We start from the raw sequence: 14,850 nt of genomic DNA, 5'->3' as shown, positions 1-14,850 counted from the left end.
GGCTATGAACTCTGAATTGCTTAAATTTATGTTTCCCAAGGCTCCATTTTGATAATAGTGATTCATATGGTAGAGAGAGGGAGTGGATATTTGATTCTTGTTACTTAGCGTTGCTTTGCTGCAACTTCTAGCTAATCGCAACAATGAGTGATGACGTGAAATTGATAAAGAGACACTCACAAACATAGCGGCAGCCACACGGTGGGCTGGGGGCATTGTCCCCGCCGACCTTGGACGGAAGTCCATTCTAGCCCATTCTAGAGGAAGCAAACATTGAAGTAAAAAAACAAGACTAGGAGAATCTAAGAATAGCAGGACAAATGAACACTCAAGATGGAATTAGTTTTCACGTGTTCCTTGCATTTTCCTTCCAGATGGCCAACGGTACTTGCAGGCTGCACAGAGGGGCAATTGCCAGCTTGATTTAAAATTTTATGCAAATAAAAATACATTTCGTAAAATTTTCTTACTCGCTTCGTTCGCTATCTCTGCGAGTCTTGTAGTCCAAGTTCAGAGCCATAGCTATGGGCCGGTACGAGCCAGCCCTGGGAGCCAAACGATCTATAATAAAAAAAAAAAATGTTAAAGAGAATGCCATGGCGCTCCGTAAAATTATTTGCGCCCTATTAAACAAGCCGCGGTGGCTCAGTCGGTAACGCGTCTGACTACCATGCTCAAGGTCCCGGGTTCGATCCCCGGCCGGTTCAAATCCGGGAACTTTTCTAAGGTTGGAAGCGGCCCCGGCGCCCACCCAGCGTCGAATAACATGGGTACCTGGGGGAAACCCTGGGGAGTAAAGGCGGTCAGGGGCGTGATGCTGATCACATCACCCCCACTCACGACCGGATCAAGAAAGTGTGGGGCGTTACCCCCACACCCCCTATACGCCTTCATGGCGTGGTGCTATGCACAGGGGAGCACTTTACCTATTAAATCTATTTATCTCTTAATATGAAATATTAATGAAGACACTGTAATCCAAGAAGTCACTGATCAATCAAGGGATTCCGATTTGATTTGATTTTAAAATTTTTGGGTGCGTCAGCACTAAGGCTATTTTGCACCCGTCACACTATATGGGGTCCAGCCCCTTACCGTTACACGTAACAACTCTAACGTTGCTTAATTAAAATCATAAAAGATTAAAATGTTCTGACTGTTGTTAAAAGCCGAGGCTGCAAAGAACACTCAGCACAAATAAGGACAAAACACAGGACAACACAAACAAAATTATACTGGCCATGGGGCCAGTCGCCAGAGCCTCGTTAATCTTTAGTCCAGGGTGCACTACGTGGAAGTGAGGTTGACTTTTGGGCGCCTACGTGGAAGGTACCCCTTACACCCCAGGGATTCCTATTTGTTTGTCAGGTGTCAAAACATGTATTTCACCTATAATATAATACAATTCACACAATATTTTGGAAAATGGTTAACGTATCCAGCAGGCAAACATTGTCTGTAGTGATGCAGGAGTCTCCCCTTTCAAGGAAATAGAGTCCGTGGTGGAGTAAGGGACCCATGTTTTAATGTTTTAGCAAGTACAAAAAAAAATTATTACAAATTTTTACACAATTCATCAAAGTGTAGACAATATGTAACCATTATTATTTAATTAATTCTATTTTACTTGCATAACACAACACAATGATGTTGTTGGATTCACGTCAGATTCCTTTGTGAGTAAAAATCTTGCATACTGGAAACTAGAGGGAATCATTTGGAAGCATGAATTTTAAAGGGCTCCCTTAAACAGTTTTGCACAGAGGCCCAAAGCTGTTAGTACATATTAATCATCTATTAACATTATCAACCTGTAAATATCAAGTAGATACAGTCCCTATTAGCTTGTTAAACTTTATATTCCTTGCAGTGGTGTGCCCAGGATTTTCGAAAGGTAAGGGTCTACATTTTTAAGTAGTCAGTCCTCATTTTGCGATATTTTCCTGCCTTTGACGTTCTTTGTTTTAAAATATTGGACCAAAAGGGAGGGTATAACCTCCACCAGTCCCCCCTTGGGCACGCCACTGATTCTTTGGCAATCTGGAAAGATCATTATAGAAATATTGCTATTTGATGTTGCTCGAAGTTTTATTGTTCGTTGCAGATTCAAGATATCATCCCTTTTCTGGTACTTATCTCTTTTGGGGGAGGGGGCAAGTGCCTCTGTGTACCCTGCTATATCTGCGAATGCGACACAATATATTAAGAAATTGCCCCCTCTAAGATTGACTTCGCCCCCCCTACAAAGAATTCCTGGCTACGAGCTTGCCTGTACTTCCCGTCACGCCGCTACGATGTAAAATGTTGCTCTTGATTGGCTCGTTTCCAAGCAACATGTGTCGCTTCGGTATGAAAGTTTCCTTGGACCGAATGACCCGTGTCGCTTTGGTGTGAAATCCTCGTATCTTTTGTCGTGTGTCGCTTTGGTGTAAAATCTCCTTGAGGAAACGGTGCAGTCAGAGCTTGTCTCCCTACGGTTCGAAAGGCTTCACTGATTACGGACTGCTCGCTTCCAAGCGACACTTGTGGTTTGTCGCCTCGGTATGAAATATATCTCAGGATACTATTTATATTCTAATAACATAGAAAAATAAAACTCTAGTACACAATCCAACACCTGACGTCCGGAATCACTTTGCGATGTTTCTTCTTGTGTTACGCATGCTATTTATTTATTAATTTTATTTTACTTTTCTTTCCACATTAATTCCGTTTCGTGACTGCAAATCACTCCACAAATATAACTGTTTCCATCAATTCACGTACCGCATTTCAAGACAAACAAATCTACATAATATATTCCAAAAACTAACTAAGCCGCATTACTTTCATAAGAAAATTAGCACTCGTACTGATCGCACTGCCATCTATGTTGTCATCCGTCTCGGGAACTATTATAGTTTCGAAGGCGCTGTAGTGTGAAGATTGTAAATGTCCAGGGGGTGCTATTCCGGCTTCCCGCGCTACGGCGGCACGTGAAGGTCTTCTGCTAGAGTGACGCCAAAAAGGGGACCCCTCAGCTGCGGGCCGCTTAATAACATGTAAAATCATACAAGTTTATCGCCTCTTAGAGGCGATTATAACTCTCTGGAAGCAATGTTTATAACATGTAGTTCTTCTTCACTGCTTTCCCGTACCTTCTCAAGTTAACTGAGGATGGCAAACGAACAAATTCATGCTGAATTCAGCAAAAAGGGAATCAATGTCTTTGGTTCTTTAACACTATTTGTCTACACTTCTACACGCAGCAATAAAGATGGTTGGTTGGTTGATTTGGTGTTTTAAGTCCACTTTATGCACAGTAAGGCTAATCGGGACTGGACCTACAGGTTAAAGTGGAATCCGAACCATCATGTGCCTTCACCGGGTATCACCCCTTAATTACGAGACACAGCAATGAAGTTAAATGATTATTAGATGAGAGTCTCATCTTGAGTCGAGCACAATAGATAGAAAACCCGAAAAATCGTAAAGTGAAACAATTTTAAATGCCTGTGTGTGCTGGAGGGGGGTGGGGGTAGAGTCTTTAACTTAATTAATTATACCATGGACATAACTGCAACAGGATCGAGAGAGTAAGATTGAACGGAAAGGATTAAGTAAGTCCCTCTACATGTATATAACCGGTCTCCATGAAAGTATAACGCTTTAGGAAGCCAGAGGCCCCAGTTCGAACTATAGTAAGGCATATAGCAATGTTTGTCTCATTCTCCACTCATTAGTTCATCATTCATCCTCATAGTACCGATCAACAAAGTAGAAATTCGTCTTTAAATGAACGATACATCCATACATATTGATTTGTTATTATTTCGCTTTTCTGCTACTTCTGGCTAATCGCGAAGATGAGGATGAATGGTGATAAGATGAGGTAGGGACAATTATAAATATGTAAGGACAACACAATACGAGCCCCACCAAGGATTATAATGACCACGAGTTCAGACGTCAGAGCCTCGCTAGTCACTAGTATGTAAAATGCAGTCCAGGGTGTACTACGTGCAAATTAATACAATTGGGCTGTCCTCAGGATATATATATATATATATATATATATATATATATATATATATATATATATATATATATATATATATATATATATATATATATATATATATATATATATTTTGTAGAGATATGGAGATTATTAAACCGAGAAAACATCGTCATGTTAATATTCACACTTGTTTATTTCCTGGACTTGTCCGACCAGCGAGTGATCCCAAGAATGCGCTAACTTGTAACTTCCGTTAAACAAGGAACTGAAAGGCAAACGCGTGGATCTAAACAAGATCCATCGTGTTCGAAAGGTTTAACAACCTTTCGACGCCTGAGATTATAAAAGCAAGCTCCTACCCGGAGCTCGCTCTCTATTAGAACTTGACACTCATCGACGCTACATGGATAATTAGTCTAATTACTTTACAACACATTACACTGCTGAACTACGACGATGGAACACGGAGTTACCGCTGCCTAGCATGCTACAAGTCGCAAGGGATCGCTCGGTCTGGTGAGCTGAGGGTCGCTGGATAGAACCTTGGCAACTGTCACGATTCGGTCTGCAAGAAGCATCAGGACAAGACAACACACACACCTACCAGGTATGAACAAGCGTGAATAACCTTACACCAACTTTCCATATCTCTACCCTCCTAACGGAGCAGGTTCAGCCAACAGATATTATTAAGCTCTACCTAAATGTTTAAATGAAACTTCCCTGTGACCTCAGATCCCAGGTAAAACGGGATTACAACATGGTGGAGGTGCTTCAGGCCCTTTTTGCAATTAAGTACCCTCCTGTACGAATTGCTTTATATTAAATTAGTCTCCCCCCATCCCTCCCACCCACTTTGGGAGCATTTTTAAAGTCAATTTTTAGTAATTCACCTCATACTCTCACAGTACGCTTAAGATGCGTCAGACCCAGTGACAATTTTGTGTATTACCCTATGGAAAACAACCCTTCTTTCTCTTTTTATGCCGAGTCCCCCCCTCCCAACAAAAATCTAGTTCTGCATAATTTTCATTCAGTACGTATTCAAGCATCATTCACACAGGAATGAGAACACTTGCTTATACTTATTTGACAAGCGATATATTAATGACATAAATAACTGTATACCCATACTTTCATTTGTTCTTTGGTCAGCACGACAAACCTTCGTTTATGAATACGTCACAGATAGCATTGCACGAACACCTAGATTCCTCCCTCGACCAAATCATAGAGTTAGCAACTGCAATCACGGCAAATCCAATAAATTCACGTCCTTTCTCCCCAATTCCCTCCCCTCCACTAACACGGTTAAGGTCTGCTAATAGAAATTACCCTCAATTTGTCCTTGGACTAGGAACACCCGACAGAAACCAACCTCAGCCCTTAGCAAGTACCCCAGCTCCCGTTTCAACTCCCTCTAACACTGTTAATAGTTCTGATAACGTAGCTGTACAAATTTCCACCACTAACATGGCCACCCCAATCCCCACTGCATTATACCCGGCACCATTTAGCGGAAATGACCCTAAGGACATTGACTCATTTTTCCTCAAGTTTCAAAATGTAGCACATGCCGCAGGATGGACGGAAGCTAAGCGTAAAGAGATGTTACCTTTATTTTTGACGGACACAGCTTTAACTTATTTTCATGACATACAGAAACGACCCAATTTTGTAGACTTGACATACACCCATATCAAAGACGAGCTAAGTACGCTATTCAAGGGATCGTACCTATCAGCGGATCCTGTACAGATAATACTTGCAAAGAAACAAATTATTAGTGAACCCATCCATACGTATGTTATTGCTAAAAAGGCATTAGTCCAGCAATACTTCCCGAACGCCACTGAAGAACAAACTCTCTCTTACATCATCACGGGACTGCGAGCCAAATACATTGGCTGTTTAACCAACAAGCATTTCGTCAAAACAGAAGAATTAATTGCCCACCTACAAAATTTCGAACGCCAGCAGTCATTAATTAATTCACGTATGTTGGAGGAGAATTTGGAAATAGATCAGGCAATTGCACAGGCAAGCTTATCCCAGACATTCACCCCGTCACCACTTCACAGCTGTTCGCATGCACAGGTCTACTCCCCCCTCCCAAGTAATCCATTGAACCCGAGTCAGCAGTTTGTACCATACAACCAGTGTCCATCTCCTTTCCTCCCACCATCGGCTCATCAAGTCCAAAGTCTACAATCACAGCCCGTTCCTGTAATTCCTTCCCAGACCTATCAAGCACCCAGTTTCTCAGCGTTACCATCTGGCATGTTTGCTGTACCGAGTTCTGATAGTGCCCGCTGCGCGGCGCCACCAGCCGGAGCCACAGTGGAACACGTTCCAAATGCCGCCTCTGGTAATGAGATAAATAAACTTTCGTCACAAATGTCGAACTTAGCTTTGCATTCAACCGAACAGATTAACGCAACTTCTCTTTTCAATCTTTGCTCAAATGTACTGGAATTTGCGAAAACGGCTAATCAAAACGCACATAACAGAGGTTTCAACAAGGGTAATAATAACTCCTCTTCCTACAGGAATAATAATAATCATAGAGCTAATCACAGAGGTAATTATAGGTCGAACTCTCGAGGCCAATTCAGAGGTAATAGTAACAAGAGGTTTCAACGTCGAGATCAGGGTAATCGCGACGAAGCAAATACATCAGCCTGTAAGTTCTGTGGTCGTTATAATCACGAGAGCGACAACTGCTTTTACAAGCCACAACGAGACAGTGGTTTAAACTAAAATCGTCTTCGACTTGCAGGAACGAAATCGAAGATAATACCAGATTAGACAAAGTTCCTATCATTGAAAGAAATGGCCTATATTTTATTAATAGTAGCATACAAGGGACAGAAGTAGATTTACTTATAGACGTGGGTTCCCAAATATCAATTTATCCTTCCCATCTTCTTCCTTCTGAAAGAAAAACATACAAGGTACAATCCACAATCCAAGGTGTGTCCGGATCGAAACTGAGTGTGTCTGAAATTGTAGTTCTTCCTATTATAATTGGAAAGCGTAAATATTCGCACCCATTTAGAATAGTAGATTCAACTAACGTCCCTCCCCTTTTAGGAAATGACTTTTTACGAACGCAGAGGTGCGAAATGTCGTTAAAAGACAACACAATAACACTTTATCATTTGGGACGTACTCCAAATTATAGTATTTTAAGATCAAAGTACAAGACTCACCAGCTGTCCCATGACATATTCACTCAAATTGAGAATGTAAATGTGTATGAGGGAAAAGCTACCCTTTCAAACACAGTTCAGTTAAGTCCACGATCCAAGACTTATATCAATTTGAACATTACCACTGCGACACCTAATACCCATAAGCCTGTACTTTTTACACCATCTGCTTCCCTTATGAGCCAGCATCCAGTAGTCCTTCCCAATGCTGCAGTAAACCCGCAATCACCTGTCATTCACATACACAACCCTACGGAAAGCACAATCACTTTGGAAAGTGACACAATATTAGGCGAAATATCGACCTGTGAAATTTTAAGTGACGTTACTTCCGTTTGGGAACATAAAAGTGAAGATGTCGTATTTTCATACTCTTGTAATGAAAATAGTACAGTAAAGCAACAAATCAGTGAAAGTCAAAAGAAATTTGACCCCTCCCTCCTCACAGTTAACCCTGATATTCCCCGAGAAGAAAGAGAAAAAATTCTAAAGCTCGCATACACGTATGCAGATATTTTTCTCTGGCCAGGGGATAAATTAACTAAAACCAATGTTTTGTAATATGACATCAAACTGACAGATGACACCCCAGTGTACGCCAAAACCTACCCTATTCCTTTTCATTACAGAGAGCCCATGAAACAGGAAGTTCAGAAATTACTAGACCAAGGTGTTATAGAACGCTGTGAAGGGAGTCCCTATCGACACCCAGTCCTATTAGTTAAGAAACCCAATGGGACTTACCGTTTTATCTCTGACCTCCGCGATCTAAACAGGATAATAGCTCCGATTTCCTTACAATCCCCAGACATAAAAACCACCATAACAGAGATGGCTGGAAAGAAATATTACTCAATTTTAGACATGTCCAGTGCATTCTTTCAGGTTTCATTAACAGAGCGTTCTAAGGACATTACCGCCTTTTCTATTAACAATCTTGGCAGTTTTAGATATGCTAGATTATGCCAGGGATTCAAAACATCCCCCGGTGTAATGAACCGCGTAAGCGAAATTGCCCTTAGTGGAATAGACAGTTCAGAACTTTCTGTTTACACTGATGACATTATTATTTACAGTTCAAATCTCCCACACATGCTTAACATACTGGACAGAGTGTTTCAAAAGTTAAGACAAGCATCCCTTAAATTATCACCCTCTAAGTGTAGGCTAGCTTTTACCGAAGTAAAAGTCCTCGGTAACTTGGTATCTCAAAAGGGAGTTAAGATTTCAGAACACATTCTTAAAGCTATTTTGGAATATCCCACCCCTACCACCAAACGCAAGCTTCGTAGTTTTCTAGGACTTGTAAATTTCATTCGACGATTTGTGCAAGGTTTTGCAGGACCAACAGAATGCTTATTCAAGCTTCTTAAAAAGAATGTTAAGTTTCAATGGACTGATGAACACCAGAAAAGCTTCGAAACACTGAAAGAAATGATCACGTCCGCCCCTATCCTCCGCCCTTATGACCCTAAGCGCCCCTCATATGTATACATTGATGCGAGCGGAATTGGCATTGGAGGAGCCTTGTTACAGCCTGATGAAGAAGGAAATTTACATCCATGTGCCTATTGTTCACGAGCCTTAACAGACACAGAGAAAAGAGCTGACACATTTTCACTTGAAATTGCAGGTGCATATTATGTATTGAAAACTTTCAAATTTTTTCTTATGAATCAACATTTTGTGGTTCTCACAGACAACAAAGCCTTATCCTATCTTCGTTCAACTAAACACCATAGTTCTATTTTAGGAAGAAGAGCCCTTTATTTTCAGAATTTTGATTTCGAAATAATGCATGTCAGCGCTAGTAAAAATGAACTTGCGGATGCACTCTCCCGTGCAAGTTTACCGCTTGACAAGACTAATCATGACAAGAAAGATGATGATGATGATGATGACTTATTCTTTCATCAAGTATTTCATGCACAAGCAGCAGATTTTGATATTAGTTCAGAACAACGTAAAGACCCCTATTTTAGAGACATTATTAATGTTTTAGAAAACAAAGACAAACCTAGTAATCCAAAGCTAGAGAAACTTTCGTATTCTTATGTACTCAAAAATGGAGTCTTATACAGGACTAATAAAATCAAAACTGGTAATCGGGATAGACTTTGTATTCCCCATGCATTAAGAAATCAAGTTTTCGATCTTATTCATGCACACAAAATGAACGGAAGTCACCAAGGTGCTCAGAAGACATATCATTTAATGCTTATGCGTTACTTTTTCCTAATATGAAGAAATTTGTGTACGATAAGGTTAGACATTGCATCCCTTGTCAGATTTCAAAGAAACCACAAGGTTCTAAACCGCATACGCTGCAAACATTTCAACCAGCCCAAATTCCTTTCCAACGAATTCATATTGACGTATGTGGTCCTTTAGTCTCTTCAAAAACGCACAAATACAAATATTTCCTATCGGTAGTTGATAGTTGTACAAGGTACGTAATTACAGCTCCTTTGGCTAATCATGATGCACAAAACATAGCAACAGCTTTAGTTGAGAAAGTCTTTTTAGTCCATGGCATTCCGGAAACGATCTATTTAGATCGTTCAACACCCAATTCAAGTTTACTCTTACGAGAGTTAGCTAATATTACAGGCGTACAACTAAAATATGTTGATACTTGTGCCCATTTCACGAATGGATTAGTTGAAAGTTCATTTAGTTACTTAAAGAAAGTTATGCGAGTTTTTGTGTTAGAAAAGAAGGCTTCATGGTGTGACTATTTAGCTAGCGCAGCGTTCAGCCACAACGTTACAATCCATTCTGGATCCCTCCAGAGCCCGTATTTTACTTTATTTGGCTACAACCCAAGGATCTTAGCTGACGCAGTCCTTCCTTCGAACCCCGACAATGTTTCCCAGACGAACGCACAGAGACTTGAACTCCTGACATCCATACGAAAGACCGCACATGAGAACTTAAACAAGCGTTACGAACAGCAGAAAAAGTACGCAGACCGCACTTCTAGGCAAATACAGTACTCACCAGGACAACATGTATGGATTCTAGATGCCACTCCAACTCCAGGCGTGTCAAAAGCTTTTGCGTCCTCTTATAAGTATAAAGGAACTATTCTTCGCAAAGTTAACGAGAATTCCTAGGAAGTCACTTTCATCGACGGCAGGAGTAAACAAAAGACTGACACTATTACCATTTCTAGACTCAAAGCCCGCTAGGACTAGTGCCATGAAAACCCCACTAACATTCATTAATAATCCACTCCGTTATCACTCTCTTTAGTCTCCTCGCTCCGTACATTGCACATGCTAACATCCCATGATCCAGCATTTTCTCACGCTCATCGACCCCCCTTTTTTTTTCTTCCACTTCCCGTGCTCGCACTGCATTTCTGCGTTCGAACGAACTCCTTTTTATTTTTAACAAGACCAGGATTACAGAATGCTATCTCAATCGTCGGAACATTTATAATACATCTCTTGCCTAATAATTTACTTTTAGATATTTTAATGTTATTTTATAATTTGCGATTAAACGCATAGTAATAGTCAGAACATATCACTTAGCTGATTTGACTAATAAGTACTTAGTGTGTTTATGATTCTAACTAGCAAATTTTTTCCCCCCCCATTTGCTGGTACATATACGCTCAAGTGAAGAAAAAAGTACAAAGAAAGAAAGAAAGAAAGAACTAAGATAGAACAAGATCAATGATTTAAAGAACAAATGAACTGCGTAGAACTTGCTTGAACTTTTGGCTTTTTGGCCATAGCAATTTTTTTTATTTAGGTGTAACGCGAACTACTTCTTTGAAAGCTGCAATGCACTAAATATATTAATAAAGCATATAATAAATATAGGCAAATGTTCCCACTCTCTCCTTTAATTTTATAGTTCAAATATTGATAGCATACAACATGGTATAGCTCATATCCCATGCAATTAAAACCTACTCTATTTTTCAATGAACTTTTACACAAATATATTACTTACTCTTTTTCACTTCTTTTTCAATTTTTTTTATTAGCAGCGAATCGAAGGCGCTTAAACCTTTGTCCACAAGACACGTAAAATTCTTGCAATTGCTTTTATAAACGACATTTACACATATTACAGAAGGAAATGTCTCGTAATCACTTAGTTCGTTCTATTATCGCTGAATTCCCCTTTCTTTTCTCATTTCAGACCCCTACAACAAGATGTCTCCAGCTCATTATGCTATTATCGCATCCATCGTAATAGCTCTTCTCGGCATACTTATTTTATTGGCATTATTAATTATATCTTGCTGTCGTTCCCCCAAATCACCTGTCACCACACCCCAACTACGATTAGAGAAACCTTCCATCAGTGCCACAATTGCCTTACAATCACTTTCACATGCCCCGGAGACAACAGTCATTCCCACACCACCCCCTCTTCCACCGACCCCTTTCACCTCTGGTACGAAACAAATAAATACTTCCCCTCAATGTACCACCATTCTTTCGAAAGGACGCCGACTTCCGGCACCTCAGGTCAAGCCACCGTCGCCCCCGGCCCCTATTCCGGCTAGGCCGATTATTCCACCTATTCCCCCCCTTCCCCCCCGGCGAACTTTCCTTACAACATGGAATTATTCCACCTACTCCCCCCCCCCGTTGCCCCGGCGAACTTTTCTTCAGGTAAACCTGTTAATCATAAACAGGCCCCCTTAAAAACTCTACATCATATAAGTAATAACGCCCCTTCGCCGTTCCTACGATTAGATATTACCTCCCCTCCCCCCAAAATAATTCACCAGTTTTATCTGAAAGTCCTTTTTCAATTGATTTTATAACCCGTCATCATTTACTGTAACTCTGCTCCACTACCTTTTGCTTTTTCCTAATTTTTCCCTTTTTGCGCTTGTTTCATTCTCATCGCCGCGGATGCTACCGGACGGATTCATCATGACGACCACCGGCTTGTACCATCGAGCGAAAGACCTAGGCTCATCGCAGAGACCGACGACGATCTTGTGGAGTTCCAGCACCAAAAGGACCCAATCCTGTCTGGACCGCATGGCTGATTTTTCCCATCTCCCAGACCGCGACCCAGAACTGGAACGCTTTCCTCAAAGACGTTTCTTGCCCCGAAGCGCCATCGCAAACTTGACTTCCAGACTGAACTTCCCTGACGTCACGGCGACCTACATCGCCAAGGCCCCTCCCACTGAGTGCATCCTGCTCTTGTTTCCTGACGTCATATGATGCATATGTTATTTTTCATCGGCTCAAAGTGTTCCGGTGCTCAGCTACCTCAACTACCGTCAGGCACACGCAATTAGTGCACACGTATGTCCTTTACAGTGCCAAAGTTTGTGCTCATGGGTGCTACCCATACTGGATTAGAGATACGTCTCTTTCTTTTGTGTTTTTTTTTAACCGCCAGCTGCACAGAACGTCCAGCCTATGGCGACATGAAGTTTACAGCGTTGCCATGGTTACATACCTCAAGGCTCCGCCCAGCATCGTGTGTTATGCCGAGTGTACTTTGAACTCAGCAAACAGTAAAGACAACCGCGTGCGGTTCCCGGCGTTTCTTCACACTGTGCTGACATGTGTTTTTTTTTGTATTATCGTGTTGTCATCGTTCGTTCAATCAAAACTAGTTCTGTGTCACACTTATATAATTATTTTTATCCATGCCTCAAGACTTAGTTATTGTGCTCGTACTTTTTGAGTTTATAAGAGGCTATGACCTACAGTTTTCATTTTTTTTCTCTACGTGTTTTTATATTTTTCTCAACGGTGTTTGGTGATGCGATATTTTTGATGATATGACTATTCTGGTGATTTCAATTTTTTTTTATGGTGATGTGAATCTTCTGGTGATTGACTTGCTGTATTGGTTTTCTACGAGTTTGATATGTTAATAAATAATAATTTTTAAATATAACCTACTCCGGAGGAAGGTAGTCGACCATCACAGATTGGTTCGATTATCTCAACAAGGGGAATGCAGAGATATGGAGATTATTAAACCGAGAAAACATCGTCATGTTAATATTCACACTTGTTTATTTCCTGGACTTGTCCGACCAGCGAGTGATCCCAAGAATGCGCTAACTTGTAACTTCCGTTAAACAAGGAACTGAAAGGCAAACGCGTGGATCTAAACAAGATCCATCGTGTTCGAAAGGTTTAACAACCTTTCGACGCCTGAGATTATAAAAGCAAGCTCCTACCCGGAGCTCGCTCTCTATTAGAACTTGACACTCATCGACGCTACATGGATAATTAGTCTAATTACTTTACAACACATTACACTGCTGAACTACGACGATGGAACACGGAGTTACCGCTGCCTAGCATGCTACAAGTCGCAAGGGATCGCTCGGTCTGGTGAGCTGAGGGTCGCTGGATAGAACCTTGGCAACTGTCACGATTCGGTCTGCAAGAAGCATCAGGACAAGACAACACACACACCTACCAGGTATGAACAAGCGTGTATAATCTTACACCAACTTTCCATATCTCTACCCTCCTAACGGAGCAGGTTCAGCCAACAGATATTATTAAGCTCTACCTAAATGTTTAAATGAAACTTCCCTGTGACCTCAGATCCCAGGTAAAACGGGATTACAACAATATATATATATATATATATATATAGTGTGTGTGTGTGTGTGTGTGTGTGTAGCGACCCTATATTTAGGCTTTTTTGTTGTTTTTGGTATGAGTCCTGTCGAGTTGCATCCACGGAAGCTCCCAAATTTCGGTGTTGTGTGCGTGTGAGTAAAACTGTTATTATTATGAAGTTACAGTTACGCAATAATAAACTTCTAAGCCGTATGAATGCAAATATTGCCATCAGTTTCAATAATACGAATTTCTATAACAGTATCCTTCGTACATTTAATTTTTATTTAACACATAGTGTTCTTTTTTTTTGATACGGAAGAAACATGCATCAAATTATGTCAATATATTGTACATATATAGTGTTGTATTTTAAAAATTTCCAGCAGTGGAATTTCAGCAACTTCTTTGGAGGGGCGACTTATTGTTGACAATAATTAATTGAAGTTACTGCTGCATGACATAATAAGTACGAGTATATTGCAAAATCATAGAGAAAATGCAGTGGGTGGGGGATGTCTATGCAAATTATCCTAGTGTGGGAATTTTCTTCAAGAGGATTAGAGAGATAGCATTCCAAAACCTTTCCTTCTTTGAGCACTGCTGCCTGTCCTGTGAAAAAATCTTGCGGGCGTCCTTGTCAAATTGCGTCATATATTGTAAAATATTTTTTCTAATTTTTGGGTTTCTTTCCTGTAACTTTTACCTAATTGGAAGGCGAGGATGAGTAATGAATAGATGAAATTGATGGACACCAGCAAAGGGACACAATGTCCAGGCGGGACGCGAGCGTTAAACCTTCGCTGGGTAGCGAGATCGTTACTGAACCAATTAACGTTATCATCTATTTCTATTTTGAGGGCCTCTCCGATGGCGTAGTGGTGGCGTAATTGCCTTATAATCAAGGGATCCCGGGTTCGATACCCAGTGGAGGCACATAGTGGTTCGGATCCTACTTTAAACTGTAGGTCCAGTCCCAATTAGCCTCACTGTGCATAAACTTAAAACGCCAATTCAATCAATTAATCAATCTGTTTTATTATTTCACGTCGCTTTTTGACCT

The sequence above is a fragment of the Lepisma saccharinum genome, chromosome 7, assembly GCF_977018435.1.
Source record: "Lepisma saccharinum chromosome 7, izLepSacc3.1, whole genome shotgun sequence".
In the NCBI taxonomy this organism is placed as follows: Eukaryota; Metazoa; Arthropoda; class Insecta; order Zygentoma; family Lepismatidae; genus Lepisma; species Lepisma saccharinum.
The sequence above is the reverse complement of the archived record's forward strand: the minus strand, read 5'-3'. Positions refer to the sequence as shown.